Raw genomic sequence first — 6053 nt, forward strand, 5'->3', positions numbered from 1 at the left:
AATAACTGCCGGGAGTTTGTTACATGGAATTCCATAAGCAGAAATGAAGTCACCAACCGTTTGCATTGATAATTGATGTGTTTTCATGTTCTAGGTCAGTGATTCAATACCTTCGCGTACCTGCCGAACCCTTTCGTCATTCTGCAACCCTACCTCGAACCCTCACGATTTGAACAGTTAAATGAAATAATGCTCTAGAACAGGGTGGTCCAAGGTTGTGGGCTCCGCGGGCTACGAAATTATTTTGGCATTGGTCGCGGGCCGCAATAGTACCAAGGTGAACAGTGCAATACAGAGCAAGTACTTCTCTTGTGCAAACACATAGATATCACATAGGCATTGCCAACCTAGGCTAATGTAATCCGCATCCGATGTTTAGTTTTCTATCATGCCTATAGAGCACTTGCACGGGTCAGTTGCAGTCACTAAAATTAAGATATCTATAAGCAAGGATAAGATAACCTGGGAAGTAACATTCCATAATTAAAATAAAAAATGTATCTGCCTCCACTGCCCTTTCAATTGGAAGATATGATGCATTGAGAGGTAATTTCTATCAAATATTTTACAGTGTTATGGTTCTTCTAGTGAAAATGGGTTTGGGCGGCTACTTTTAAAGTGTGGTAGGTCTAGTCGAAAGACACATTAAATGTTTATGCTAACAACTGCAAAGTGATATTGCAACGCATACATTTTAATAGAATTTGTTGAAATGGTCCTGCCTTTTGCCTTTCTTCAAAATCCACCTTTTTCTAACTATTTTTTTCTTCTCTGGAAATGGCGAAAATTCAAATATTGATGGGACATAATCAGCTGATAATGGGTTATCTTTCCTTTACCTGAAAAGAAATTACACACTAATCATCATTTGACAAGTTTGTGTATCAGATCAGTAATAGATTACCTGCTAACTAACGAAACAATCAGACAACACCTTCTGACCATTGATGAGGATTTCTTTCAATTTAAAACGCAAATATGACTACCAATAACGGTAGTTTTTAGGATAGCCTGATAGTTTCACAGGTTCCTATCCCATGCGGGGATAGGTATTTGCGAGAGAATTGCAGCTCTCCTCCCACCGAGGGTGGTTCACACGACCGCTGGTCGGTTACGACCCCACCATCAAGTCCATGCTTCTGAAAACAAATAACTGGCTAACTAATCCCGACATAGAATGGTAATCGTACGATGTTGCACCTGCAATCCTCCCCCTCTCAATTGAATTCTGGTTATTTTTTGCATGAGCACTGGCGTTAAACTTTAGTTATTCAACTTTTCACACTTACTAATATATTACCTGCTAAATAGGGAAACATTACGGTACCTTATGGCAATTGATGATTAATTCCTTACGCAAGTCAAGTCTGCAAGTGGACAAGCAAGTAGGCCTACGCCTACCAATAACAGTAGTTTGTCATGTTACTTTTTAATTATGGGAACACGGTTTTTAATCCGCCAAGCGTGACGGCTGACTGTAAAGGTCTTGCGACTGGGAACGTGAAAGTATTTTGAGGGTACGGTATCGGTAACGGCAAGGGTAAAAACTGCTTCGCTCTGGTCCACGTATCCATATATTTGAGCGTTGCTCTCTTGTTATAGATACAAACATGGATTAAATATCTGTGAGACTGTGCCCCATTCACTTCTGATACGCGATAAAAATTTAATTTTTGACCCATTCATTAGAAAAGGTTCGCCATCCCTGTAATATTCCATCCTAAATTGCGCTGTGTTACTTTTTAATTATGGGAACACGGTTTTTAATCGGCCAAGCGTGACGGCTGACTGTAAAGGTCTTGCGACTGGGAACGTGAAAGTTTTTTGAGGGTACGGTACCGGTAACGTCAAGTGTAAGGACTGCTTCGCTCTGGTCCTCGTGTCCATATATTTGAGCGTTGCTCTCTTGTTATAGATACAAGCATTGATTAAATATCTGTGACCCACTCACTTTTGTTCCGCGATAAAAATTTAGTTTTTGACTCATTCATTGAAAAAGGTTCGCCATCTCTGGTATATAACGATAAAATCAGCTCTATGATCATATCCATACATAATATGTTTCAACAGACGAGTTAGTGTACAGATGTTAAATTATTTTTGGTTGGAGATATCATGTTCGCGGCATCTACTGCCTCGTTGACCCTGAGCCATGCCCGTCCCTAATCCACTAACGGTTAAAATAACATCCTGTTTTTTCTAGTATTAGGACGTTTTATTACAATTTTGATCTTTTAATGTAATTCAAATATTACCAAATATAATTACACTGGCCGACAAAAAAAAATTCATGGTGCCTAAGATGTTTTAAACTTTTTTAGCAAATTTGAGGGCGCTGATTCCAGAAATGCTGTTAATTTTTTCTATCAGGTCTAATTTTCCTTCTATGGCATATCCCTCTCTGCAGGATGCCGATGGCTACAATAAAGATAGACAAATTGAAGAAACAATATTTTTCTGTAATATCATTGAACATATTCATGGAATCGCACCAAAATATTCACAATTAAAGCTGGAAGTTGTAATAAATGCTAACCAATAGATGTCATCAGCGATAAATTGACGTTTTACTGATTTTTTAGAATGGAAGGCCCCGGCGTCATCGCGCTTGATAGACCAACAGTAGTCTGCAAGCATGGTGGAATCCCAACGACCTTGATAGCGAACTTCCATGTCGCTGATATCTTGATGGAAGCGCTCCTCTTGCTCATATCACCTAGATTTTTTGCAAAACGGGCAAGATGGCTGTGCAAAAAATGCAACTTGGTGGTCATATTTGCACCCAGTTGACGGAGACCTGTAAGTAGTGTTTCGAAAAGCTCTTTGTAGTTGGGCGCCTTTGTTTTTCTCAAAAAGAATTTTACTACATTTGTAAATGCCGTCCAAGCACTCAATTCTGTTGGATTCATAAAATTACAGAAAGTTGCGTCATTCATTAACTTTCGAATCTGTGGTCCATCAAAAATTCCAGCTCTTAATTTTTCTGTGGTTAGACTTGGAAATTTCCTGCAAATATATTTGAAACAGTCGCCATCTTTCTCAAGAGCCTTCACAAACTGTTTCACGATTCCATGCTGTATGTGAAAAGGGAGGAAACACAATTTTTGAACGGTCGACCAAAGGAAGACCCAAAACATTGAAAGAGCCTAAAATCAACTCACTGCGCACTGGCCAATTTTTTTTATCCAATGCTCTGTTCTTGCCCTGCTGTCCCACAACACAAAAAGCAAGGAAATTTTGTGTAGCCAACTTGTAGCCCAAGAAGAAATCCAACCATTTTCAAATCGACACATATGATTCATTGGTGCTGTCTGGATGAATTTTTGTCCAGTGCAAATTTGATTTCATCATATTTTTCTTTGAGGGTTGTTGAATGACCTAGAGAGCATGTGTAGACTAAATTATATTATAACCTAACAAGTATATATTTCACAATTACTCGTTCAATTAGCCTATAATTTCATTATAATTAGACAAATGGCAACAAAACGCAAAAAAAGTTGATGCTGAGTGCAAAGGGTTCAATGGCGTCGAAAATATTCAAATGGAATTTTTTGAGATGCAATTCAATCAGAATATAAATCTATATTCTAATCGAGAGATGTATCACTGCTTGATTTTTATTATAAATAGTATCATCCATATGTGCGGCCTGCCAATGACTTGCAACCCTTAATTTTGGCCCGCGAGCGACAAAAGGTTGCCGACCCTGACCTAGAGGAACTGATCCAAATAAGTTTCCATTAATAAGAAGAAGACATTTTAAATTTATTTTGGAACTGTCTAAAGGCCCCAATCTTAAAATTCATACTGTTGGAAACCAAGCTGCCACAGCAGGCCGGCAACGTTGTTGGAATATACTATGGCAAGAATTCAATATGGCGTTTTCTATAGAATGTTATGAGAGTTCCCGGCCGAAGTAGATTTTTTCATTGAGTATTACCGATCACCGATATCTGAAACAGCTCCTTCAGCGGACAAAGCGGAGGTTAAGTCTTCTTCACAGCCAGGCAATTCCAATTCGGGCAAGCCTTCAAACACTGGAACAGGAATTTCATTGCAGTGTGGAATTGTCCTAATTGCAGACTCGAGATTTGGATAAACCAACAATTTCCTGTTCCTCCTATTGATTCCCTTACCAAGGCTTAGTGTTTACTGCACAGAAGTAGCAGTCATCAAAATGATTTTTCGGTTCCCGCCAGACCATTGGAATACTAAAGCGGAGTGACTTTCTATCCTTTTTTATCCACTATCGAAGATGTTCATTGCTCACATACAATATGGTGTACCCATACCTTATCTTGATCACCCAGCATTACTTTGAAGTAAGCAAGATAAGCACACTTTACAAATTTACTGATCCCTTTTCTGTTGAATTGCAATGTATATTCTCCGCAAATATAGAAAAATACATTTAGATTGTTTAAACAATGTCGACTATAAGAAGATGTAGCCATGCTTAATTTTTGCTCCAAAAATCTGCAACTCAAACAAAACAACGCAGCTTATTCATTTCTAGTCTGACTTAACAAAATATGCCGCAATCGGCAGGCTTATTTGCTACTGAGTGTCCGCTTCTTATAAACTACATAGCTCTTTAGTCGGTGCTCCCGAAGTATGCGAACCAAGATGGCGGACATCGGAACGTAACATGGGTAACAGGTTAGGGTTAGGCGATAATTTTTTTCCAATTTTCCTTATTTTAGTCCTATTATCAGTTCGAAGACTAGCCAAGAGTCTCCCGTAGTATGTATACCTAAAATTATGGCCTAACCCTAACCTAGCACACATATTACATTCCGATGTCCGTCATCTTGGTTCGCATACTTCGGGAGCCCCCCTTCAGTCTTTATATAGCAAATTTGACTTTTAATTTAGGGTGTGTAATGTCATAATCGTTTGGCACACATCACAATAAAAACCTACACTTGTAATTATAACGCTAAAATGCATATAGTAATACCCCTAATTTAAGGTATAAAATAGCAAATATTTCAACAATTTGACCTGATGAAAAAAAAACTAGTATTTTTTGGACTCAGCACCACAAAACTAATCTAAATCCACTTAGAAACCCTGGACACCAAAAAATGTATTGACCAGTGTTATCTATGACTACAATTTTATAGTTCTCGCAAATTTGACGCTGATTATTACCTATTTTATTATTTATTATCCAATCTATCGCAACTACTTTAGGTATTTTCGCTAACAAAATTTTTTTTCTTTTCAATAATAGATGGTATTTTGAAGGTAAGTCAATCAATCAAATATCACAGTGAATTTTTTGTTGTGTAAAATACAAAATATGAGTCTATGTATTAGTTAATATAAGGTTGGTAAACATTTTTGTATTTTGCCATAATCAAACACCGCGATTTCTGACGTCTGTAGAAACTATCATAAATCATTTAATAAAGGTGTACAGACCCTTCTTTGCATACGACGAAGTGACAAAAAAATTTAAGATGCAATTAATTCAAGCATCCTGATAAACCGCTAGTAGTGAGTCCAGTAGCACGTCATTTAACCATCTGAATCACGGATATAAATTTCTATGTTCTGGGATACCTGTTCTTCAAGCTGGAATAATGTTGTCTGCAAATATAATGCGCAAAACAACCTGTGGAGGCAGTCCGTGTTCATATCATCATTACAAATGCTGTCATCTCAATTGTATATATTTTGAACATGATTTTGTAAAGATCGTCGCCGAATCACTTCGTGATATCAATATAATCAAACAATCAATATTTCAGTTGAAACGTCGCCTCCAAACTGCACGATTTCAAACATTTTTTTGACAATGCGTGACATAAATCTTTTCGTCTTACACGAAGTTTTACTCGCACGCAGTTTTACTTGAGAAATTCTGACAAGAAGTAACTTGTTTTAGCAAAAACTGGTACCCACAAATTTATATCGAGGCAAGTTGTTTGTTTTGCTACTCCGTTTCGTTTGTGTAGATTCCCAAGGTAATTAAAACATCCCTAGTTGAGTAGGTAGGCTAACGGTTTCGGCTGAGCGTACAGTTTGTGTGAAACATTAAATCA

At 37.7% G+C, this 6053-nt stretch overlaps 1 pseudogene; it reads right to left on the reverse strand.

Annotated features, from left to right (window-relative positions):
• Window positions 1-1195: 1195 nt before the first annotated feature.
• On the reverse strand, window positions 1196-4293 carry LOC144424460 (uncharacterized; annotated as a pseudogene).
• Between the last annotated feature and the right edge of the window lie 1760 nt (window positions 4294-6053).

This window comes from Styela clava, chromosome 6 (genome assembly GCF_964204865.1).
Source record: "Styela clava chromosome 6, kaStyClav1.hap1.2, whole genome shotgun sequence".
Lineage (NCBI taxonomy): Eukaryota > Metazoa > Chordata > Ascidiacea > Stolidobranchia > Styelidae > Styela > Styela clava.